This window comes from Scleropages formosus, chromosome 4, assembly GCF_900964775.1.
Source record: "Scleropages formosus chromosome 4, fSclFor1.1, whole genome shotgun sequence".
In the NCBI taxonomy this organism is placed as follows: domain Eukaryota; kingdom Metazoa; phylum Chordata; class Actinopteri; order Osteoglossiformes; family Osteoglossidae; genus Scleropages; species Scleropages formosus.
In genome coordinates, this window is record NC_041809.1 from 37,235,328 (window position 1) to 37,262,216 (window position 26,889).

The 26,889-nt window shown below is 45.3% G+C and overlaps 1 pseudogene; it reads left to right on the top strand.

Moving 5' to 3' along the window:
• Positions 1-26,716, top strand: part of LOC114910420 (pecanex-like protein 3) — a 46,576-nt pseudogene extending 19,860 nt beyond the window's left edge.
• The last annotated feature ends 173 nt before the right edge of the window (positions 26,717-26,889 follow it).

Consider the following 26,889-nt stretch of genomic DNA (forward strand, 5'->3'; position numbering starts at 1 on the left):
ACTAAATAGTGCTAGTAATCAATGAAAGATATACATTTTAATAATAGAATTTATAATGATTGACCACATTTCAGTATTCTGTTAAGGTATTCTGACCAAGGCTCACATTTGGGCTCCTGTGCAGCATTCCTTGTGCCGAATAGCAATTGGCACCTCTGTCATCAAGAGCACAGAGGGAACACCACCACCACCATGTGTTAAATGGACTGAGAGCAAGGTCAAACAGAGGCGGAGAGCACGCATATCAGTGGTACTTCTGCAAGAAATATAATGTCTGTTGTGTCGAGTCCATTGGCAGCAGGGCCGTTTACACCTATTTACATTTATTTGACGCTTTCTCCAAACCGACTTACAATTATCCGCCAATTTACACAGCTGGGTAGTTTTACTGGAGCAATTTAGAGTAAGCACCTTGCTCAAGAGTACTACAGCTGGAGGTGAGACTTGACCCCCAGACCTTTGGTTCCGAAGTTAACAGCCCTAACCACTACCAGCTGCCCCCAGCTGCCCTATTCATTAAGCAGATGCTTTTCTCCAAAACAACTTCCTATGGAAACTATGTAGTGTTACCATCCCACACCTTGTTCACCCAAGATGATTTACAACACAGGATACACTAAGTAACACAGACACATACAAGGAGAACATGCAAACGCCACACCAATTGAGCAGCGATCAAACCCACATCCTCTTGCACCACCCCAAGCGCTGTGAAACAGCAACACTACTCCCTGTTCCACCACGTCACCCAAGCGGCCACCCTAAATCACTGATGCTAGGCTCGTCTTTTGGGTTCTCTCCGCATTCATTGTTTTCCCTTATTATGAGTCATCAGTGACTGGGCAATTAATTTGAGCTGGGGAAGAGTGGGAGGAGGTGCAGGGATGAGAGGGGTATGGCGGCGAGCATTCTCATCACCGAACAATAGGACTCACAGATCAAGGTTACCCTCACACTGTGTCGTATAGATTAGATGGCGATAGAAGCTCTCTAGAGTCAAGGAAAGGTGGCAGCGCTATCCGCCAGGACCCTGTGATGTGAGGTTTTGAGGTTATAGCTCAGTGAGCAGCAGCCTTTTTCTTGTGCGAACTGCTTCCTTTGTCGGCTCTATCTGAAGGGGCGATGCTCCAGAGACTGTCCCTGAAAGACCTGCTGAGCGTCTGTTATGGAGATGTCATATAGATCTGTACCTGATATCATGCAAGTTTTATTTTGGAGGGAGAAGGCCGTTTTTAATCATTCACTCGTGGACTTTCGGCGCCATCGGTGGGAGGCTCTACAACGTCATGCTGCTCAAAGGCAGTTTTCAGCACATGCGTGTGGGGGACCATCTTACCGAAAATCCACTGGCGTTTGCTCAATCACAGGTTTAGACAAATAATTCCAAAAACAAATCCATCACACTGTACAGAATACACACACACAACACACAGCACACAGCAGTAAAATACAAGATGGGAGGTGGCGCTGCACCAACAATCACATGCAGTGACGTGACCACCTTGTCTTAGCTGCAAATTTGTATGCTGGAAAACATCTAGAGGAGACTGAGATATATTTTTGCATTTATTGCATGTTTTACAAATTTTCTGCCTTATTTACAGTGACTAAATGGTGCACTGCGTTTCGCCAGTCCATTAAGGATCATGGGGTTCCCTGTGCAAACACTGCACGAACACAGAGGAATACTGGGAAGGCTGGCCCAGGGAGGCAGCTGTGGCTGATGCGTTTATGTAGTGCAGTGTGTACAAGTGTGTACAGTGCGTAGAGACAACAGGTCTGTGGAGCTTCCCAGAGCTGGGAGAACATGGTGCACCCTGTGGCACGTAGAGAGTCTCCGAGGCCACAGGCACTGGGAGTGGTCATTGCATCTCTTCATACCGTGCTTCATCCACCTGAATGTCATGGCCGAGCTATAAGCACTTTGTACTGGAAAACATAAATCATTCATTTTTTCGTGCAACACGTACCGACGGCACACAGAACTTTTGTTCTGTCGAATAAACCTCGGCTCACGTAAGCTTTCACGGGATATACCCTATAAGGGGTTAATTATATAGTACTTTCAAGTGTTTTATTTCATATTTGGAAACATAAAGAGTTTTGGCTTTAAAAACGTATACACACTTAATGTTTTTGTCTTTCTGAGGCCAGGCTCATTTCCCAGCTATCTTCATTCATTAGCAGGGTGTACGTGCAACACGACTGCCATTTACACAAACACATAACATAGTGTTGTACGTAAGGCAAACCATTAGCCCCCAGAAAAGACTCCATCTGGTCCTTAGCAATATTATTTAATTCTGCAAGAAAATGAAAGCAGAACTCATTTGTGCCTCCGTTTTACTCGAAGATGACTTTTGTGCCAATGCATGCAGTTGAAGGCATCAAACAAGGACTGCTGGCAGATCTTTTCAAAAACTCAGCACTCGAGAGTTCCAAAAATGCGATGCCAAAGACCGCAGCTTGCATCATATTTTCTGTGTCACTGTCTCAGCAGGAATTTTACAGTTATTTTAATTTGCAAGACATTAAGCAACAAGAACACACTTGAAAAAGAATGAAAAGATCCCTAGTACTCTTTAAGGTACATTTTTCCTTAAATAAAGTGGACAGCTGTACCAAACCACAGACACATGGACAGTCAAGAAAATAAATGAGGGAAAATGCTCAGTGCAAGAAAATCTAGTCAAAATGAAGACATTTCTGATTTTATGACAGATTAAAAGTGGTCTACTGTGACAGTATATTGACCAAAGGGAATATTTAAAGCAGACATTGGAACCAAGAAAGAGCCTGTCAACTCTACTGGTCTTCATTAAGGAGCAGCCCTGCTAATGAAATAGGAATATTTATGTAATATTTATGGGATAGCTTTTAGCGTAATGGTTAGTGCTGCTGCCTTTGGACCCAAAGGTTGCAGCTTTGAATCCCACCTCCAGCTGTAGTGGCCTTGAGCGAGATACTTGCCAGTAAAATTACCCAGCTGTATAAATGGGTAAATACTTGTAAGTAGCTTAACATTGTAAATCACTTTGGACAAAAGTGTCAGCTAAATGAGTAAATCTAAATGTAGACACAATAGATAAGTAGTCAACTCATGAACGCCCATTCGAAATAATTAAATCAAGGTATTAAAATTTTTTGTTCCATTTTATGTCATAGAAGAAAAGAAAAAATAGCTACAGGAGCAGTGTGTCTAGAATAATGACACGGGAAAAGAACGACACTTGACAAGAGAAAACCAAATTAAAGCACTGAAAATTGAAAATGCCCTGTAATTACTACTCTTCGTGATTGATATATTTAAAATATTTAATATATTTTAACTGAAGGCTAGGACCTGCTTAGCCCAATGAACTGTAAAAGTAATGAAGGGCGAATGTGTTTGTTTTATGTACTGTAAGTTGAGCAGTGATGAATAGTGCAGGGCACCACAGAGAGGACCACTAGTCGTTGGCTTTACCGGAAACTTTATCATTGGCTGCTCAGTCATTACACTATAATTCACTACCTGGCAGCTGAGAACTTGTCTTTTTTTTCCTGCACTGTTTTTAACCAGTTAAGTGAAAATTAAGCAGAGGCAGAGCAGTAAAGAAAAGTCTGCCAGAGACAAAATTGCCAAGGACGGAAACTGCGGGAAATAAAACGCAATCCTTCGAGGTTACTTTTCGGGATGTGAGCCCAACTAATCACCTACCTCAATGCCATCCTCATTAAGCTGTAATTTACTGACCATAAAACTTAAGACCTTAATGGGTTGAAATGCTATTATGCTTTTTTCTTGTTCCCTGGTCTACTGCAATGTTGTTTGGTATTCAGGGAGTGATTTTTTTTCCCAGAAGTATACGAACGTACTTGCAACCTGGAAGAAAAAGAGAGAATTGTCTCCCTTTCTCGCAGTCTAACTCTACCTTTGACTTTGAGAAACTTACTTTCCCGGAACACCGGGGGCTTGCTTCTGCCAGCTGTTTCTAAGTCTCCATCCTTGCTTTGGCCCGAGGCTGTGTACATATAGGTTGTGTACATTAGGCTACACACTTGAGCTTTGTATTACATCAAGCCGCTGCGTAAGAGAGCTACATCCAGGGTCTTGTGCGGAGAGAACCGGCACAGAAGAGGACGAGGAGGGTAAGAGCACCAAGCCGAAAGAAAGAGAACCACACTGATGACAAATTAAACAGCTATTGTGCTTCCCAAAGCCATTAGCTGTGCTCACACGTCCATTTGATGCATACTTGGATTAAATTAGTCTCCGCGGCCATGTCCTCCAATAAGCCTTTTCCTTTTGGATTCTGCACGTTTTTTTTCCCGTTACCAACCTTTGGTGATGAGTAACCCTTTGTACATCATAAAAACACAGAATTACATGCAAGACAAGGTCCTGTGGTGTCCAGGAGAACAGTTGCCCTTTTTTGCTATTTGCTAATCTAATGTAAAATTAGTAGCTTTTAAGACATCGGTACCCACGTGAGACGGCCGTGATAAAATCAAACTGCACAAGTGGCGCCTGCCTGATCGCTGTGTACCCCACTGAGCCGTAATGTTATCGTAAGCATCAAATCTGGCATTTTTGCTTTCTTTGTAGATACATGTTTATCAGTTCACGTTCCATAGCCACAGCTGTTTAGCACTGCGTAGTCAATTTCGCCGATCAAGGCTTGTGTTGGGAGAGGTGCTAACTAGGGAGAAAAAAATGCCTGCTACCCAGTCTTTATTTTGATGGAAGCAACTGTAGCAACAGCAACAGTCTCTCTCATGGGACCTCAATTTGAAGGTTTATAACTCAGTCCAATCTGTTACCTCCAACTGCATCTGAAGACTGTATCCCGATCAATCCATCAGTTCAGCTCAGCCTAAAGCTCTTCAGCTGAGCCCAGGATCGAAGAGTGAGAGGAATGCATGAACGAAGGAATCTGTCAAGGATGGGGTTGCAGATTGGGTGGAAGATTGGGTTGACCCAATGGCCTGCTACTTCCAACATTTTCAGACAGCTTTCCAGGTCTCATTGCTGCGTGTGAACGTAGCGCTCTCCTTTGAGGACATTGTCCCATCTTGTCGTTCGAGTTGTGGGCCGGATGTCTGTTTGCAGATGGCAGTTGAAGCATCTCTCCTAAGGGAAATCAGTTATTGTTGCGATGTATTTCCCCAGGATAGATCAGAGATAATTAAAAGGAGACGGAAACTGTCGAAATGCAGCACTCTGCATCGTTCTCATGGTAATTAATGCCACACCTGTTTCTAAACTAGCAGGATCCAACCATTTGAGAACCATTGTTGTAGAGGGGACACAAAGCTCAGTTGTAGCTGCTGCACAATGGCAAATTCAGCGTGTGAGACAGAGCCAGCAATTTCTCCTATTGAATAATTAACCTTTCTCTGTAGGTTTAAATTAAATTCCCATACTGTTAACATCTCCAGGTCAAATCATGCTGCTCTTGAAGAATGCATATTAAAAAGGCCTTTAATGACAGTTTTGTTCTTTTAGGAAAATACAAATTAGGCATAAACGTGCACATAAAATTAGAAATAATTGTAGGTGGTTCCTAGATTTATCTATTCCTCTACACTGCCTGAAGAAATAGAAAGGTTTAGAAAGAGAGGGAAAAACAGAAGAAATAGACAATTCCAAAAATGTAATTACATTTTTTTTTATTTGCATTTTAAGACAAAGTAATAATTTATGCAACTGTCGGATTAATATGGCCCGGTGTTGTAATAACTGAATGATTAGCGATAGACTGTCGAGAGTAAACAGATATTTTTCTTTGTGAGGTGCAAAGTAGTCTTTTCTGTGGTTCCTGTGTGCAAAATTCATTTCAGAATTACGACATAGTACAAAGCCATGTAAACCATTACAGCGCAAGGAAACACCACTAAAATAACAAAAAATGTTCTTGCATGTGTCATAACGAAGTAAGTAGCATGCGTGTATGTCATAATAGACGAGAAAGTTGCAGTTGATGAGACACAGCATGAATAGACTCTGTAACCTGTGACTTACAAGTCTGTCTCCTCTGTCATGATGGAGACAAAACTGAGAGATTTAACAGAAGATGCAACCACAGAGCTGAAAGGCAAGGGGGATGACAAGGAACGTCAGGTCCAATAATGGATCTGCAGATGTCAAATGGCTGTTCCATTAAATGTGAGGCAGGCACCAGGGCAGTTGATTCCCAATGGAGGGATGTGAGTTGTGAAATAACATGCCTATATATCAAGATGCTGAAGACCAGCCAAGCAGCTGCATTCCCAATAAATTGGAGTGGTTGTGTAGCACACATGGGGAGCCAGCCAGCAGGGCATTCCAGTAATCCGTGTGTAAGATGACAAGGAGGGTGACTGGGTCTAAGAGAAGTGCTATGTAGGTGTCCTATAGATTCTGCTGGAGGGTCAGACAAATAATCTGAAGGTTCTGGACACTGTTAGTGTTTGAGAGTGCTTCAGACAAGGAGCTGAGGATGGATCAGGTGTTGGCTGCCTTCTTCTCTGAGCTCTGTGCTAAGCCATCTGCAGTCAGACATTGGGGGCAGAAAAACTGCTGGAGAATTAGCGTGGAGAAGAAAGCAGAGAAAAGTTTTAAGGCAAAGGTTACAGGCTTTAACATGGATTTCTTTGGGGTGAAAAAAATAGCTTCAGCAGAAGTAACGGTTGCAGCAGAAAAGGTTTATGACTAGTGGCAGCTTAGGTTCATTGGGTCTCTACATTCCTATTGCTTTCTTTCAGTGTTGAATGTTTTGACCATGTTCACAATATCTTCGTGGTGAATACAAAGGCTAACTGTTTGCTGGGGTGAATTCAGAAGGTTGGCAAGCTACTGGTGTTCAGGTAAGATCATGGTTCAGGGATCTTGTGCACTGTGGTCTACGAAGGGCCTCGAGTAGAATGTTATTCGTCTAAACCTGTCATTTCTGCCGCGTTTTACATGTCGGTAGCATCCCTGGAAAGGCTGAAAATGGAATCATGACAGTTTGCTAGACTTCTTTCCACAGCCTGCATAAATCAGCCCCCGAGTGCTGAATGTATCTACCCACGTGGATGCAAAGTTGGAGAGTCTAGAACAACAGAGATGCCAGCTGGAGGTGAGAGGCCTGAGGCCGTCATTTAGAGCCATCTGTTGTTGGAATCCGCTAATTTCAAAGTGATAAAGGGAATTGATTTTCCCCGACATGCCACAAATTGGATTTATAAACATTGCTGTAATATTCACAAAGCACCCGCTTATAACTTCTACAACTTATGTTTGGGCAGGCTATCCCTTTTATTTCCCCATTGGCAAGTGTTTGGGGTGAAGCATAATCCCTCTTCATGCAAGGGGGTTGAAGGTAGATTTAATTAATCCATAAATTTGCTTTAATAACTTGTACATCAAGCACAGGCTGATACATCAGCATGTGATCAAGAACCTATGAAGTATAACACGTCCTCGCTGGACTGCCTTTCTGACGACGGCACCCTCTTGCCCTGCATCTCTGTGCTTTGATTTACATGTGACAGAATTTCGACATGTGATTTGGGGTTTACGCACTGGGAGAACGTCAAATAAGTTTTTTCGGCAGTTCGATTGAAAATTTCCTCCAGACGGAAGCACAAATGAAACGCTCGACATTTTGGCAATCGACGGTATCGGGTTTTCTCAGACTACGTACTGCCATTTCACAATTCCTACCGTGTCACATTGCCGATCGTGTCGCTGCGCTTCAGTGAATTGCTAACGCACGCAAAAAACACAGAAGAAAGCGCACCAGATACAGTCCTGGCATCGTGGCCTTGAAGACACATTTCGTACTGAAAGTTTTTCAAGAGGCCTGCAAAACATCTTTCTCGCCAAAGACCTAATACATCATCCCAATTTTCTTTCCATTCTGGGTCTGCTAAGCACGCACCACAGGCTCCGAACTGCTCGGTAGCCAACGAGATCAGAAAGAAGTACCCAAGTCTACCCGATAACTTGCTCTTGATTCAGGCAACAGCCACTCCTACTTACTCTATTGACTTTATTGTTAACCCGAGGACATCAGTATCTGTATCGCTGCTTCTAACATGAATACTTCAGTAGCATTGTGTCGCAGTTTGGCCTTTAAACCATTGCGAGACTCTTTCTTTTGGGGGTTGCATCTCCAGATAAGTATCTGTTGATGATGTCATCTATTTCACCTGCTGTCTTTTCAGCACTGTAGAGCGAAACAACCTCGGGTGTCGTTGCTGCTTTAATCTTTCCTGCTGGGGCAGACATAGCTGTGTCATTCGCTCCAGCTCCCCCTGCTCTCATGCTCCACTTCTCCATGTCTGCTCGCGGTTCCTCTCCGCTCGTAGCATGTGTCAAAGGCTTCGCACTCGAGAGCCGTGATTGCGAGGACAGAAACTTCCGTAATGATGGAAATTTTGCCTCGTGTCTCTGTCTGCGGCAGGCGCCCGTCCCGGCATGAGTTATCGCGGAAAGCTGCCGATATACCATCACGGGCGTCTCCCGGTCTCTCTGGACCGTCCAAGCAGTGCTTTGCAACCCTAGAAAAGACATGCTCGTCCACGGCTATCATCTTCTGCACACCGGAGGGTCGCTCTCTGCTCTGAAAGCTACAGATGTGTTCTCCACAGCTGGCCTAGCGAGCACTTGACCTCGGCTGCCGGCCGAAAAAGACAGCCCTGCTCCCGCTGCCTCCATTACACAGAGACTCTTCAGGTGTCCTTTTGTCCCCCAAGGATTACGCTCTGCCTTTCAGAATTTTTTTCCCATAATTCTCCTTGACTTTCCTGCAGGCCAAAGCAACCTCGATGGAATCATTATGTCTGGGTTCAGCTTCTGAACGTGACCAAAATCTCAACGACTTACGTCATCTTGTAAATCTGCTGAAAGGGTCCGGATTAGAAATAAACGCTATCTAATGTGGGTTTAATAAAACCAGCTTTGACTCTGCAGGACACATCAGTAGACCTCTCTCTGAAGAGGTCCATCTTGACTCTGTTTCTAGTGCTTCCAGTCCTACAAGTGCTGCTATCCTTTCCTGACTACTAGGGAAAGTTTTCTTGTACACTGGCTATTTGTGCTCCAAAGATTCAAGTTACAAATATTTGAAGATATGAACACTTTCCAGTTTATTGATTTAGTTTCGACCTTCACAGATCTTGTTCTAGAAATGTGTGTTGCTAACTAAAATCAGCCTGCATTTCTGCAGCTAGCCATTAGTTTGCAGTTAAACACACTCTGAATAAGAGTGTGGTACCTCTTTGATTCGACTCACAAGTCATGTTTGCTGTTCCTGAGTGCTGGTGACAAATGTTACATGGTTATGACATGAATCGGTTAACTTTCGCTATTGAATAGGTGTTGGGGGTATTCCTATCTTCAGTGACTTTATTTTGTTTCATTTTAATGTATCTTAAAAATTAAAATTAAAAAGTCTCACAAATAATTATTTATCATTGCTAAATTCATGATTTTATAGAGCCTTACCCATAGATCAATTAAGATGAATCCATATTATTAGGTTTTATTGATGGTGTGCATGGTAAAGAAATTTGAAAATGGCTTGAAGATGAAGATCATTGCTAGTGATTATGGGACGACTCCATCGGTAATCAGGACCGAATATGAGATTGTAGAGATGACATGTTATGTTCAAGTATTTTAAATAAGTTTTAATATAATATAGTTCAAGGGTTAATATAAAATGATAGAAGTGTTACACTGCAATTAACTTGCATCTCATCCAAGTTGTACCCTGCCTCACACTTGCAGGATAGATTGAGGGGCCTCCTCAACTATAAGGTGGACCAGCAGTTTTTGATATCTGATGAATGGAAGTGTTCTATTTATTGGGCTGATGCTTTTCTCCATAACAGCTAACAATGTTGAGCTACTTGCCCATTTATACAGCTGGGTAATTTTAGTGGAGTAATTTAGGGTAAGTACCTTGCTCAGGGGTACTAATACCTGCGTGGGATTTGAACCTGTGAGTCCAAAGGCAGCAGCTCTAACCACTACACTACCAGCTGCTACAGAGCAGTTTCTGTTTATTATCGCTTTATCTGTGCTTTCTACCGATCCTAACCCAATATACAGAGTGTACTCCCAAATGCTCAGCAACGGGAGAACCAGTGTGTGAGAGTTATAGACCAGGCACAAGCTCTAAAGATGTCAGTCCATAATACAGTCCCCTGTAGTCCAAATTTGATGTAGCACTTATATTACATTCTATTGCAGTTGACTGGTCTCAGAAAAGTACCTCATGTACTGGTGGCTCAATGAGATGCTGCATGCTTGGATTACTTAAAGTCAACTCTCTCAACTGAAAGACATATCCTCGAAGGCCACCGCTCATTTCATTACTCCCACTTCCGTTGCCAGAATGTCCACATGAAAAACCTTGCTCTGAGATTTTACAGCTTTTTGAGAACTTACCTTGAAAAAATTTGCTCTGAGAGTTCATTTAGCTGTGCCATTTCACTCTGCAATTAGATGCACTCTGCAATATGCCATTAAGCCGACTGACTACCCGACGCCCTACCATACTTCTGAACATCCCTTTGCAGAGAGCGAGAGAAAGTCAAACCACTTCTTGATCTACCCTTGTTTTGCAAGCAGTGCACTTGAACACTTTAATTGAGCGTTAAAGAAATGCATCCAAATTGCCACCTGTCATCCCAGTCCAGGTCACCCCATGGAGACCACGACTACCATGCCGCTCCTCGTCCCTCAGCAGGTGTCTCACCTTTTAAGCACTTGCGTGCATGAAATGGGCTCCCCGTGCTGGATCAGGCTTCCGATCTCCACACTCCGGTTGCACGCCCCTGGGCCTGTCTGCTGACGATTTGACCCACGCAAACAAACACACTTCTCCTCAGAAGCATAATAAGCAGCATGCAAAAAAGCAGCCCTGGGTCCTGGGGGGCCTTGTGAAATACGCCAATACAGCCACAGGAGCTGGGATATGTGTTTAGCCTGAGTGATGGAAATGCCTGGAATGCTTCTGGCCACCTTTTGTTATTAAACTACGTCATCATATTCGCCAAGAGCTGAAACACAGCGCAATGAAACAGCTGTGACAGGCGCTGCCACGATTCCAACTATAACTATAACAGTTTCAATGTCGGAACACTGTGAACATTCGGTTTAGAATGACAACATTAATACGCTGATACTGACCCTGATTTAATTGCAGATTCTGCTAGTAGACGGCATCACTTCTTCTGTGTCTTCTCATTCTCTACTTGTTGAGCTGTTGTGGCTTGTAGTAGAATGTGTTAGTACAACATGTTCATTCTTTCGAGAAACAAAGCTAGAAGTTTACATAGCATCGCTAGACGTTTCAAACCACAAGCTCTCCAGCTGTGCCTAATGCTTCCATTTCATCACATCTCCTTATCCAGTGATTGAGAGCTTCTTTCCCAGTGGAAATTAAGCCGCATGCGTTGTGGTTTGTGCGGTTATGGTTTATGTTGAATGTGGCACCCTATACCCAGTGTTGGTTTACTTTCCCCGAGCGGATGGTTCTGGGAGGCAGCTGGAAGGAGAAGAATTAGGGAAGGAACGGAGGGAAGGGTGTCGCAGTGCACCTTGCAAATTGCAAGTTTTAAATGACTTTAAAGACCTGGAACAATTGCTGCTCTTTCAGGAGCCGCAGGCACGCGTGGGCACCTTTGAGAGGCTGGTCATGAAGAGTGCGCTATATGGACTTAACACAGAGAAGCACTCAGAATGCAAGATTAAAGGGGATAACTCACTATCTACTGAGTTAATTGGGTTCTCCCCAGTCTATTTCTCACGTCACAGGGCCCTGCTCTGATTCTGATAGCAGGCCTCCAGGGACAGTGCTCAGTAAGAACCAGGCTTCTGGGAGTCACATGAGATTTTGACATAGTGAGAGGTTTTTAGCCCACTGCATCATCCGTATTGGTCTCATAAAGCCTGCAGTGCTTTGCACATCTGATGCCTTACTTTCAGCATGGAGGCTCAACGATTTGCTGATGCCATACTCTCATGAAACAAAGAAATTAATATCTCTTCACATTTGCTCTGCTGAGTCTAAGGGTCCGGTACGAGTTTAGGGCAGTTGGTGCTGTAGTGGCTGCGGTTGCTGTGTTTGGATAAGAAAATGCTCATTGAAAGTAAACGTATAGATTTAAATCCTGCCTGCTAGTGTAGGACCCATGAGTAAGGGACTCAACTACCCACCTGTATGAACAGGTAACTATATCTGTAGGTAGCTTTAGAACAGGTAAGTTGTTTCCGTGAAACGCGTTGGCCAAAAGAGTAAATGTAGTGCTTCTTGGGATACTGACCTTGACCTTTTCACTGTTTTCTTCAAATTGAGTCATTGAGCTACATTGTTTATGCCCATGTTCCTAAAGTAAATGGCAAAACCACTCGTCTTTATTCTTGCATTTGACCTTTTTCCCCTCTCTAAAAATGCAGTTCCAGACATAATATGAGTGTTGGCAAACGCTGCTCTGCTGCTGTAGAGCTCCACATTTCCAACTTTGAAAAACTGACAAGGCGAGCGTACAGAAATGTTCAGGTTGCTCCCCGGAGAATAGTGTGATGTGTTGTAGCCGGCATCTCCCAATGCCGCCTTTTGGAGCTGCTTACCCACGCCGAAGCAGAGTGACACCGAACACGATTCCATCAGAATGCAGTGAAAAACCACTGTCCTTTGTCCGTGGGAAATGTGCAAGTTTTTATTTCCCAGTGCCAGCAAGGGAACAGCAGTGAAGTGCTACTGACAGCTTCCAGCTGCCTAGAAGGTCCTCATACTACAGCAGTTCTGCCAACAAACGGTCAGACTTAGAAGTCAAATGTGGACGTGTAGTTTTGGCTCCTTTGATTTCCTGCAAGTATGTCCAGTCCTGAGTGCACCAAGGTGTAATATTTGCACCGTGCCTGAAGATCAGCATGGCCTGTTGCTCTTTTTATCACCATGGCATGACCTGCCACTGGGGATATGATATTCGTTTCTTTGAAATGTTGTGCGTAACAGGGGTAAAAATGAAAGGAACGTACTGATAGTCACATCTGCCAAAAAGAGACAAATAATGGCAGACATTAAAACATTCTCCTATCAATTCATGTGACACTAGGGGCTTTGTATAATCCATATCTTCTTTTTTTCCAATAAAATCTGGTTTTAGACCTGTGCGTTACTGATACTGAAATAGAGTGAATATGTTCCCTCCGAACAAGTCTTCAGGGATTCTGACCTCCAGTGCAGCAGACATTTGCTAAACTAAATTTCTTATTATTTATTAACTTTTCTCTTTTATGTTTATGTCAATCAGACATAAAAAGGGTCCCACTTAGCTGAGTTAGTGCCTTGGTTTTTGGTATCGCCCAATGCAGGACGGCGAGCATAGTTTACAATGTTCAACAGCTTTTCTCTGTAAATGGATTTGGCTTTTGGGGAAAAATGCAGTTGTATTTCTGTGGATATTTAATTTCTTACTAGTTTCTAGGATTTGGGGTTTGTTGCATAATGCGACACCAAATAAATATAGACCTGTCGCATGGAAACCTGAAAGCATGGAACAGCTTATTAATGGAAGATGAGGTAGGTATAAATATGCTGCATAAATAGGCCATGTAATATGGCTTTAACAGTTATGCAAACAACAGTCTTGGGGCTAATTGTCTTTTTACGTGATTTTCATTTATTTTCCAAAAAAAAACACACTTTTGTGTTGAGTACAACTGTCATAATTCACCAAGACTACAGTAGCACTGGCCGTTGCAGCTCTGCGCAGCGCAGATTTGTAGACTCCTAGTGAGAGTTGTGAGGGACAGAAAGATTAACAGCAGATGGTTATTTTTGTAGCGTTATATTAGTATTAGTATGTGTGAAGTGAATTATCCATTTTTCTCCGTACTCTGCATATTTTCAAAGGTGGTGCTGTTTCGGGTGCTGGGGTAAGTGTGAGGTTTTATTCTTGGCTCCAAATTATACCTAGGTCACCTGCAGAGAGCAAAGCGAATTAATTCAACAGGAGAGATATTTTGCGAGATACATTTTCCATCTATCTCCATTTGTGTGTGAGGGAGCACAGAGCAGGAATGGGTTGCGTGATTGCAATCTCAATCATCGGGGGGCTGTTGGGTGCAGAACAACACAGCGCATAAAAGGCCTTTCTTTCCTCACTGACACTCTTCTGTGTTGTGACTAAATCTCACGCTGTCTCCTCTCTGTGTGAGTGTGTGTGGACGAGCACATGGGTCTGTGTATGTGCCTGTGCGTGCGTGTGTGTGTGACTTTAAAGAGAAGGGCATCGAGGATGTTCTCTTTAGGGGTCGTTCACCAGGTCAGATTGTCCCATCTACAGCGATTGTGAGATTGGCATCAGCAGAGAGGTTTTTTTTTTATTACTATATGTTTTTAACTACCAGCCCTTAGCCATTTTCTCAAGTGGGGGGAGTTGGAGGAAGGGTATGGCATTCGCGCCCTTGCTGCAGTATAGGGCAGTACAGACTGCATCTTCTCCCAGGCTCCCTGCGGCTCTCCTGCGGCATGCTCCACCGCGGGGCCTGGGATGTGCCTGGGGCCCGATTAGACGCTCCCATCCAGACTATCAAGCAGCTCCAATGCAGCTTCCCTCCCCAGCACCGAGGGCCCTGCTCATTTTTACTGATTTGCTTTCATGGCAGCCATCCACGCTCTTTCCATCTCACCTTTCGGGATATAAACAGATAAATGGGGTTCTTTAACTGCCGAGGGTTCTCCTCAGGGCAGCCTGGGCGGCCACTGCCCTCCTGTGAGAAAGGTTGAAGTGTATCTGGAGGCTGTTTTGCATTGCTCTTCTACAGGGGACAGGAGGTGGGGCACGTAGTGGGACTGTCCCAGCCCGTCACCTGGTGCAAAGCAGACAATCCGAGGTCCCACAGTAAGACGCAGATCACACGTCCGGTACAGATGCAGCCTTTTGTCACAGTGATGGGTGGAAACAACTCGAGACTCGATCGAAGCTGCTCGAAGCTGCTTTTCTTCTTGTCTGCCTTCTCTTTTGCAATGCAAAACTTCTGCAGCTCAGCTGAGACCTTCTGTGAAACATGGTGCTTAACTGCATTGCTTTATGAAATATCCTGTTGTAAACAGGGCTGTAAAGAGGTAATAAGCAAGTTGAGGTTGATAAGCAAGTTAACAATAATAATATTTTTAAAATTATTATTATTAATAATATAATAATAATAATAATAATGTGAGGATCACAATCTTGAGCCAACCGCACCCCCACGCATGCTGCAGTCCTCGTTTGTGAAACATTTACATGATGCTAAAATGAAAATACAGGAATCCGGGAGGAATTTATATGGCGAACACCGGTGGAGCACTGATATGGATATGCTGTGCTGTCATGACTGTCTGTTTTTACAGCAAATTACCCTCCGTGGAAGTGCATTAGTCCTGTTTTCATTTTAATGGACCAGAGCTCAGCTTTGCGTCTCGTTTCAGATGCAACCCACGTCTTCTGCCTCTCATTTTCAAGGTGGATGTCAATTGTATTATGCCGTAGCAAAAAAGAAAAAAAAAATAGAAAGCGTTATTAGCAAATAGGGGAAAAATCCATTTTGTATTAGTATTTTCATCCATAGCCTTCTGCAACCTAATATTTCAACCATTTTCTCCATAATCGCTTTTTGGAAATTAAATCAGCGTTACCCTATCCAGCCCGTTTACTGAAGCCTCATGTCATTCTCCTCTGCATACACAAGGGACCCATATCCTTCTGGTCACCCTATTTCACCTCTCCAACCCATTTCCCCCTCCTCTGTAATCTCCTTGCTTTCAGCTAGATCCTTAAAATCCATTCTTCCCTCTTCTCTTCTTCCATTGCCAATTGTCATGTTCAATTTTTTTCTCCACTTCCTGCAGACTTTCTGACTCGTACACATCTGTGTCTTCAGGGAGACAGGAAGCACTTATGAGTAGCTAGGGAAGGCTCTCGGATGACGAGTCCCCCTCCTGCAAGCACCCGCATGTGATTATGTCTTTCAAAAAGATGCCTCTGGGTTCCTTCCCCAGGTTGGAAGAGGTATTTTGCTCCGCAGCACTTGAACTATTCCTCAGTTGTTCCAGAGAGTGTGTCTGGAACACGTGCCTTTAGAATGGACAGCAATCCTTTGCTTTCCACATCCAAGCCGAAAGTTGTCTAAAATTAGGCCAAGCTCATGCCTCTTCTAAAACCCATGTAGTCAAACATGCAAAAACATGGAAATTTCGAAAGCGACAAACCCTAGAAATGTGTACCTGGGCATTTTCAGGCAATGCCTGCAGTGAGCAGCTTCTGCAGTTCCTTTTATAGGAACAATATTGCACATGGTCGTCAAAAGAGACGCGGCAGAAGGTCGCAGCCATGGCAACCGGCCATCGCTCCCCCAGAATCAGGCCACAGATCTATAGCAGACGGCAACTGGGGTCCACACAATCAGCGCACGATGGGGAGACCGCGCCCGACGATCCTGCAGTACAAAAGAGGGAACTTCACCAAGGAAAGAAAATGAAGTGGTAGTGAAGAAGGAGGCCTGGGCTAAGGGCGGTTCATCACAGAGTTCAGAGCTAGCCACAGCTGGTGAGTCACGGCAGCAGCAGCAGGGGTCTCTAGACAAGCAGCGTCCCAAACTGAGGACAACAAGGAAAGCAAGTCCATCTGAGACAGCTGATGGTGTAGTGGTTAGAGCTGCTGCCTTTGGACCCTAAGATCACAGGTTTGATTCCTCCCTGCAGTTGTAGTACCCCTGAGTGAGTATGTACTCTAAATCACTGCTTAAAAATTGCCCAGCTGTACAAATGGATGAATACTTATAAGTTGCTGCAGACAACTGCATCAGCTAGTGGGTCAATGTAACAGGGTGTATGGATAGGATGGAGTGCTGTGTTTAAGGCTTACACACCTGACAATGAGTGGATTTGCATGCTTTTCAAGATCATGTGTCATGGGACCTCCGCTGGGAGCTAACGGCTTTCTTGTTCAGAAAAGGACACTCGATTTCCCTCGTGTGCTTCTGCACTGTGCTGTTGAGAGCAACTCGCACATGTGAGGCAACGTGACTGCCTGGGTTCCTGGACCTGATGGCACTGAAGGAGAAGGGCAGCCACTCACTGCCTTTGGTGTCTTCCTCAAAGCATGTTTGCCCACACCCTGGCTCTTAATTAAAATGATCGTTCTTCTAGGTTCGCAGCAGCAGGTCTTCCGGAGCCTTCAGCAACAAATTTTGACATGTCCACTTAAAAACACGGCGGGGAGAATCTCTGGACAGAATCGCTTCAGAGGCAGGGTCATCGGCTCGTTCGTCATTTCGAAATTAGCTCTCTTCATTATCACATTTTCGCAGACCCACGCTTTTCCCTTCCTTTTGTACTCCCAAAAACTAGGGCAACACTCAGCTCCAATCTCAAATCCCTCACAGTATAAACAGCTACTTTGACCAAGAGCTAAACTGGATACTGAGTGTCAGTGAAAATGTATTAAACAGCCCAGAATCTTTTTTAATTCATTTAAAAAGTTAGAACATTCAAGAATGGAGCTGTAAAATCAGGTATCCTGAGTAGGAAAGGTGTGTGCATCTAATGGCACAACATACTCCCCTGAGTTACACCAAACTACATGGCTACGTTTGTGAAATGAGGTGCTTTGTGTTCAAGGTGAACCGCTTTTCTCTGAAACATGCTCCATCGAACGCTGAAATACTTGGACTCATTTTGATATCCCTGAGAGTCGTTTGCCGTACACCACGGTAGGTGGGTGTTGTGTGTCACGTGAACCCTGACGCACAGCTCAGCTGTTCTTCCTTCAGATTCAGCCCAGCTGATTGTGTGAAATCCTCCAAAAGCCACCCACCCGCTGGATCTCCTGCCAGCTCAGGCTGGGTCCTCATCCCTTTATGTTTTAATTACTGATTTAGTCTTTTTGTTGCACGTCAGTAATGCTTATCTTGCCCAAAATACTTGTTAGACAGATTCTATGCTTCTGAATTTATAAGGAAGTCTCGTTTTTTTCTTGAGTTTGTTCATTTAGCTGATACTTTTCTCCAGGGTGACTAGTAGTGTCAAGCTATGAACGGTTATTTACTCATTTATACAGCAAGTAGTTTTCCTGGAGCACTTCATGGTAACTACCTTACTCAAGGGTACTGCATTTGGAGGTGAGACTTAAACCCGCAACTTTTGGATTTAAAAGCAACAGTTGTACCCACTACATGACCAGCTGTCTCTCTTGGACCTTCTGGATGATAACCAACAGTCTTGAAGTTCATCAGTGTATTTTTCCATTTACAGACGATTTCTTGTTACTCATACGTTCTGAATCATATGCTTTTCGCTTCTTCCAAGATCTTTGATTATGTGCAAAATGTTGGGCTTGAAGTATAGGCTGCATATTCCAAAAGTGCTCCTACACAAACTGAAAACACCAAGGGGAATTGGCAGCAAGATATATTTGTCTTAGTATCATGCAGCGCTTACATGTGCATCTTCACAAATTATTGTTATTGTTTTTCTTTTTTTTTTAATCAAGTGTTGATGATGTCCTGCCATCGTATTAACACTTCATCTCTGTATCATTCTGTGGATGTGTGAACAAGTCTTCAAAGGCTTTTCATATTTAGACCACAAAACTTTTTCACAATTTTGCTGTTTAGAAAGCCGTCTTTTTTCTTTCTGATTGAACACATGTTTTACTGATACTGTGATGAAACTTGCCAGATTTAGGGCAGCGGGATGGGATCACTTCATGATAAAAGCGCAGGCCACCTTTTTCCTCTCATTAGCTGGATTTTCTCCAGTTTTCTCTTTGAGGCGCATGCGGTGACCTCTGCAGCTGCCATTCACTTCCCCTGCTTCAGTAATGGGCAGCAGGGAGGAGGGAGGTAGGTTTGTGGGGGAAGAGGTCGTTCTCAGATGTTCCCATGTGTGGGATGGTTCGCGTCTTCTATATGTAAGACCAAAGAGGAGAGAAAGAGAGAGAGAATGTGGCCGTTAGGCAGCTTGACGGGGGTTTCCTTTCTGCAACGTGGAAGCTGTACTTCCGATGAGGGGCCAGCAAAGGTCCTGTATGGGCTGTCAGTGCCAAGGTGTACAGAGCAGGGACACAACGCCACAGGCCATAAATGTAATGTCCAGTCACAGGACGAACAGCCAAAAATTGTGAGGCTCAGTTTGGTTGGGGGAGAACGGAAACTATAGGTGCCGAACGCCGTGTGGCTGAGCTGCTGCGAGCTCTGAGATAACCCAGCTAACCTCGTCAGTTCGCCTGTCATGGTTTGTTCAATTCCTCCAGTTCCCTCACATCGAACGCGGCGAGAGGTTTTCTTCCACTGGAAGGATGGGAAAATGACAAAATGTTGACAGAGTCCTTGATGCGCTGTCCATGTCTCATGGAGTGACCTCTGCAGAAAGAATCACAGCCCATAATCCGCTGGGTTGAAGGACCAAACCACGCCGCTCTGGCTGGCCTTTCGAGAAAACGAACCCAGCAGTAAATGACAGAAAATCTCTCAGAGGCACTATAAAACTTTATAAACACATTCCTCTTGTTTTTTTTCCTAAAACCATAGTTGTCGTTATATGATTTATTTTGTTCCCATTCGGTACCGTAGAAGTGTGGTGCACTGCATTTACAGGTCTGCTGCATTTACAGAGGAGGAGAGTCTGCAATGCAATATTAATCCCAGTGCAGCAGATCGTTGTCTGTCCCGGATTTGTGGTTATTATACCAGGTCGATTTATTCATTCCTCAGCTTCCTCTTGTGCTCATGCAGACTGTGCCAAAGATTTGGGCTCCACTGGGATTTCGTTTTCTTGCTGTTTTTTTTATATTTTATTTTATTTTTATTAATGTACCTTTTGAACCACAGCTGGTCTATGTATAGCTCAGCAGTAACATCCTGTACCACACGTCTCCTCAAGTTGAGATGTCTTATTTACTTAAGAAAAAACATATTTGATTAATCTTTGCCTGGAGGTGGAAATGGTTCAGCTTCGCATTAGACGTACCCCGTAATAGTTACTCAGACTCAAATTTTTTGATATCTGCTTAAAGATTTTGTGGAAGAGGTTTCTTGTATTGGGACAGTGATGCAATGAAGACAAGTTGCAGCTGAGAACGCCTTAATAGTGCAGCACAAGGAGGTATGATTTATCGTAATTATTTAGACGTACGGAAGACAATGTTCACTGTAGGGTTGTAATCATCCTGGTCTTTCTCAGCCCATCGAGGATTCGGCTTTGCTATGCAGTCATGTCTACTCTAAGAGTCCCACCCACTGGAAAAAAGTACAAGTCTCTATCTTCGCAAGGTTCAAGATGTTACTTTTGATCACGATGCTGCATAATTCAGGCGTATCGCCAATCTTTTGCCTCTGCCAGGTGACCAGCAAGGAAGAGGGCTCCAGCCTAAATGTTTCCTTTTAAACTATGCCCTGTTCCATTTTAAAAACACAATCTCTTTCACAGATTGAGATTGATTTCTTGGAAGATTGTTCAAAGAGAATTATCTTTCAAAATAGAAAGCTTGCTTTCTGCTGTGACGGGGTTTCATTATGAGGTGTGTGCAAATTCTGCACAATCCAAGTCACTCAACAGTCGTATTTTTTTTTACCCTTAGCCAACAAGTGGGCTGTCTAGCAAAGGGCAGATGTAGTGTAGTGGGTAGAGCAGCTGCCATTGGACCCCCAAGAGCCCAGGTTGAAATCCTACCTCTAGCTGTAGTACCCTTTATCAAAGTACTTACCCTACATTGCTTTGGTAACTTTACCCAGCTGTGTAAACAGGTAAGTAGCCTAACACTGTAAGCTGCTTCGGCGGAAAGTGTCAGCTAAATGTAAAGTCAGGAGCTATGTCCCATCTGACCACACTCTCAAAGAGTGTGAGCTGTAGTTGTAGTCAGCTGCTGCCTTGTTCTCTAATCAAGGTCTTTTCTGCCCTTCCCAACACCGTTGTTTATCATCAGGGGTGTTGGCTGACAAATATATCTGGGTAAAGTACTGTGAAAAGTCCAGCTAATGGCTGCTGTTGCATTTTTTATGCCCCTCAGCGTTTGCGATTTTGCTCAAGTAGTCTGTATTGGCGGCAAGCTTACCACTTGTGGGACACCTGCATCATTTGTCCTTTAAACCACATTTACATTTAAAATGAACACTCAGACTGCTCTTTAAAGGATCGATAAAAAGAAGGCCTAAGCGCTAGTCTGTGGTCATTAAGCATCTATCAAAATTTGTGCCTAAATTCCATAAGATATTCTCTGGTAGACCAGGTTCTTGTGTTCCTTCAGGGTGGCTTCACTCCCTCGATTGTAGTTGGTGTGATGTTTAAGGGTCATACTTGTAAATAGGAAGGAGCTCAGCGCATGTTATAATTTCCAGCGGATGTCTGACACCACTATGGAGCACTTGTCTGGAGAAGGTATAGCAGTAGAGGAGATATTTGTTGAAAGAAGCACTTCAACGCATGGCAATAGAAACGGGCCGGGAAAATCCACTTTATACGAGAAAGTGTTCTCCAGCAGTAATTATGGTGTATTAAGTGAACAGATATTACCCAATTGAAAACTCTTGTGCTCCTCCTGATGGTGAGTGTACCCTCGACGAAGGCCTCGGAGACAGTCGGGCCCTCCCACGTGCTGTGAGAGCCGCCCGTTTTGGGCTGCTGCTTTCATTCCATTCAGATCCGTTGCAGGCAGGAGACGGTCTCCATTTCAAGAACACGGACTGGGCTGCTGTCCGCATGTCGTTTTCCCCATCGCATTTCTTCAAGTCTTAATCTCATTTTTACCGAAGTGAAGTTATGGTATCTCACAGGCCACACAACACCTCCACCAACGTAATTTTTTGTGCAGAAAAACAGACCCAAATCTCATGTTTCCCATCAGACTTGAGAAACAAACCTCTCAAAGTCCCGCTGTATACAGCATATGGAGAGACGTAGCTCTGTACACAAATTTCATAGAGCGGAATACAACAGCACTTTTATCATCGCCAAGAGGCATATATTTCACGAAGCATTCACAAAATATGGGACAGTGAGGATCCATATAGTAAAAAATGATTTAAAAAAAAATGGTAGTACTATGCTGCTTGTATAATTTACTATATTCTCTTCAATGGAAAGTCTACTTTAGCTGTATACACAATATTTATAGGCCATAGTTTGTTATTCATGACGTGTACAAGCTTGGATCAGCTACAGGACTCAGCTTCTGGTGCGGGATCAGTCTTTCGTCGAGTAGATCTGTCTGCTCCCGGTACGCAGACCGTTGTGCGTTGATAAAATTGTACGCTGCAGTCATTATTTTGTTACTATTCTGTTGTTCGATCGATGCAGTTATTCAAAGCGACCTGAAGCTATGCCCATGTGTACCGCTGGATTTCGCTGAAGCAGCTCAGGTTATGTGCTTTGCTCAAGGCTACTACAGCAAGGTCTGTTTCCTTCACCGCTTTGCCGCTTGCTACAGTGCACAACTTCACAGCCTCGGTACTTTTTGCAAATGTGCACATTTACATCTAGGCCATTAAGAAGAGAAAATGTTCTCAATTAAACTTTGTTTTTGTGAAAGTGTGAGATCTAGGCCAAAATAACAGAATTTTCCTTATTAAGGAAAAGCAGGAGCACTTCTACACATCGCTCGTAAATGACTACTTTTTCTTTTTTCCATAATTGTTTGCGCTAATGAAAATGCTTCTGTTCTGTCTGTATTTCACCCACAGCGCGGTCCGTCTCCTACCACTTGAACAGCGTGAGCTCTTTGTTTTCGGGACTGAGACTGCCAGTTGGCACTTTGAGATGGTTGCTCATCACAGAGGCGCTGGAGTGGCTGTCGTCCAGCACCTCCTTTATGTCCTGTGGCGTGAATGCCCACTGAAACCCTTCTCTAGGAATATCTCAAGAGCGCTTTACTTTTATGTTTCCCGCGCTGGCGACAGAAGCCGATTAGCCGTGGCACGATTGCCCAGAACCGCACAGGGAAACGTGAAAAATTGCATCTCTGTTATTTGAAAGTACAGAGCGTTTAGCGTGTATGGGGAGAGAGGGACGGAGACCCCAGCTAATGCTTTCTTCGTTTGAAAGGCATGTCGCCGATCGGGGTGCCACCCTGCCGCCCTCGCCCTGGACCGACGCGGGAGGCGAAGCCGTGAGAGCGCGGCCCATCCGTTACCCATACCCGTCCGTCGCGAGCGGGTCTCTGCGACTCTCAAACTCTCCGTTGTTTCCCATTTTATCCATTATGCATACCTGACTCAGAGAGAGTGTGAAAGTGCAAGAGCAGCAGCAATACCAGTCGCTTAGTCCTCTCCTGGGACGAAGGCAAGAGACAAACTGCTGGGCAGCACCAGGCAGCACCGTGCTTGAGCAACCCGCTATATTGTTGTCTTTTTAAGGATACGTCATGTCAGTCGGTTTGGGTACAAGCATGAGCGAAAGAAGCCGAGTATCTTGTGCTTGGAGGTTATTAGGAACCTGCTGGGTTTCGGTCGATACAGAGGACGGCTGGTTGATCGCAACCCTGTCGAACGGTAAGAACTCGCCGCCGCTTAGTCCTCAGGCCAAGAGCAAAGCAGCGATGTTGCGGAAGCCTCTCGCATTGTGTTGGAGGTGACTGGAGATGTAGGAGGGAAAGGCTTCGGTGACCTGATGGAGGCAGCAGCTCTCTGTGTGCCGGATGTAGGAGTGGCTCGTTTCTCAGTGCGTTCGGCGGTGGACCCTAAGCGTTCCTCCGGGTTTACGTCTGAGATCATGAGAGCCGGCGGTCCTGGTCGCAGCGTGTCCGAAAGCCCGCCCCGCCTCTCCAGTGGGTCATTAGCCAATGTCAGCGAGGCGCAGAGCCTTTTTCTAACCCCGTACATTGAGATCGGTCTCTTAGACAGGTGGCGTTTGAATACGATTGCACTGTAAATCCTGAGGATGATGTATTGATCTATGTCAGAGGTTTGGCAGGGACGGGAGAATAACGGGTATATTCTCGGGTTAACAATGCCGCTCCTCTGCCCTTCCAACCAGCCCTCCTCCCTCCTTCCCTCCCTTCGTATCTCTGCCGAAGACGGTAATTTGGCCGAAGTGATGAGTTCTGTCTCTGAGGCCGTCCTCTCCACCTGATTGCCTGATAACCTGTCTGATTTGTTTTCATAGGGGCAGCCTCATCTATAAAACACACACGCGAACAGGCCTGAACACACATTCCGAGAGATTTAATCACGCACACACGCATTTCCCAGAAAGTTCACCTCACCTACTGTCACGCTTTTTTTTTTTTTTATAATTGAGCTGTGCACCCGTGGAGACACACACGTTGTAAAGCCGGAGTAACGCGCACACACAGGAAGTTTACCACCTACGCACTCGGCTGTATGCAGAAGCAGAGGGCAGGGTGAGATATGTGGGAGTTCCCTGGTGTGTACACAAGTTTGAGGGATGGTGTGGTGAGGTGATAGGGTGACAGTGTTTAGAAATAACCAGGAAGATGAACCAGCAGTGGGATCTGCTCTGCCTTCCATGGCTCAGGTTCTTCTAAAAGTCTGCTTTCTTCATTCTGATTCAGGGCCAAATGCATCTCAAATTATCTGCACACAGCCTCACAGATATCAACTTTTGATGGAATTAAAATGTGTGGCTCTCACTTCTGGCATTATTTTCCCTCTCTTTTCTAATTTAAATAAAGATGGCCCATTTGAGTTTTCATTATCTGCCTCTGCGGTTCTTTCATAGTCGGAGGAGTTCGAGTAAAGAGCATAATGGAGCAAACGGAGGAGCTCAGTATATGAGTCCCGGTGTGTGTGCGTGTGTGTTTGTGTGAGTGCGGGTCCGGCAATGTGTTGTCTTCACCTTTGGGCTGAAAGCTGGAGACGTCCTCCGCAGCGAGGAGCTGGAGAATAAAGAGCCCGCGAGCGAAAGTGAAAAGGTCCTTATGAATGAGCCGGTCGAGAGACCGGTGGCTGAACGCGGATCGCAGCAGGTCTGTCGCTCAGCAATCTGCCCTCCCCCCCCACTCGCCGTTGGATGTAGAGGTCCAGAAGACACCGACACGGGCCACTACAGCGGTGCAGCCCAAAGCTCGACTCTCGCCGCACGCCCGCCCGCACACACAAGGCAAATACTCTTTTCACCGTGCGGAAAATAGAGCATGATAACACTCGGTCGCTCACGTAAATAACAGGAGGCACCAAGTGATAAATTACAGGCGCTGCCAATGACGGAGGCTCCGTCTGCAGGCGTGTTTTCCCGAGAAAGCCGTTACCGCAGCCAGGTACGAGTGGTGCCCAGAGCAGGCTCCGTGGGATATGTTTACTGAACTTAAGAACAAAATTACTGAGCTCCAAAGAGCCTTTCCATACCCAGAGCTCCCCACCCACTCCTCGCGTGCTCCTGCTGCAGAGTAGCATGAGTGCTGTGTCATTGTGCTGTCAGCCATGTTGACGGATAGATCACCACGAGCGAGAAGCGTCGCTTTCCGTAACGTGTGACAACGCCATTCGATGACACTGCCTAGCGTGTGCGGTCTCGCGTGTTACCGCTCTGCCGATTATAAGGCGATTCCGTTTAACAGGGAGCCATTTAATGTATCCTTCAGACGTTTCCGTGTAAGAGCTGTGTGGTTTGAAGGGCAAGGCTTTGGTGAGATCATCCGGAGCCTACGGGGCCGTGAAGGTTTACCGTACGGACATTCTCTAGACCCTGGGACTCCAGTACTCAGGGCATTAAATTCCTTTTCATGGCATCACGGTTGAGAGGCTGTGCTATTTTAAGCCACTGCAGGCCAAGCTCTAGGGTGGAGGAGACTAGTCAGGCCGGGAGATCGCATCCCCCCCGCGTTTGACATTGCCCCTGCACATAACACCAGTCCAGGACGCCAGCTGCTCTCGCAAGCCAGCGGTGGGCAGAAAGCACAGCTGCCCCAGCAACGCTCCCTGTTTGCAAAGCAAGGAGGGGGTCATTGACACCCGAGCAAAGGACAAGGGACAAGCAGCTAGGGACCCGTCTGCACTCCTTGGCGTTGGGGGAACGCTTCAAGGATTTCTGCTCCGTTAGGGATGCTGGTGATTTTGCAAATGTGGCTCGTTCAGGCAGGGCGGAGCAGCGGTGGCTGGAGAGGGGTTGTGTGGAGCAGCTGGAGCTGCGTTGTCAGCTCTCAACCCCACAAGTCTGCGTGACCGTGCTGCAGCTTGCGGCGTGACACCCGCCGTTCACCTGCCAGCAGGGACAGCTGTTGGGTGGCGCATCTCTGTCCGGTTTTGGTACAGATCATCATTTGTGAGTTTTTTGAAGAGTCCGTGCACTGCGGTAGCAACAGAAATACCTCTTTACTGCATTTCCATCATCGGTTTGACCCTTAAGCATGCATTATACTCATCTCCAGAGTCTACTTTGTTTTAAAAGTATAAACATCTTTCTTCGCACATCCTTCACGTGCTGCCATGGCGGGGAAGTCAGAAATGTTTGGAGAGGGGTGTTGCACTTGACCCCGGCCTGAACTTGAGGGCACGACGGGATGATGCGTGACGTGCAAAGGGCGGCGAAGGGAGGCGGTTTCTGAAAGGCACCGTTTGAGACGTCGGCTGTTTCGGAAACGCGGGGGGAAGACGTCCCGGTGAATGGCGCCACTCAGCCGCTGGAATGACAATCTCCCATTTTTCCAGACAATCTGGCAAGACAGCCTGAGCACTTTGGGCAAAGCAAGGCTGATGTGTGGGCGGCAGCGGAAAGTAGAAGGTGCAAAGAGGAAGCAGCAGAAGGCAAGAGGCTGACTTGCGCACAGAAGGAGCGAGGGTCAAAAAGTACTATGCGTGAATCGGTGTCATAATTTAGTGAGGAGGTAAGACAAGGAGGAAGACATTTGCGGTGTGTGGTGGTGTAAAGCAGTGTATTCTACCATTAGTAGTCTACGAGGGTGGAATTACTGGAGATGGGGAGGCTTTTC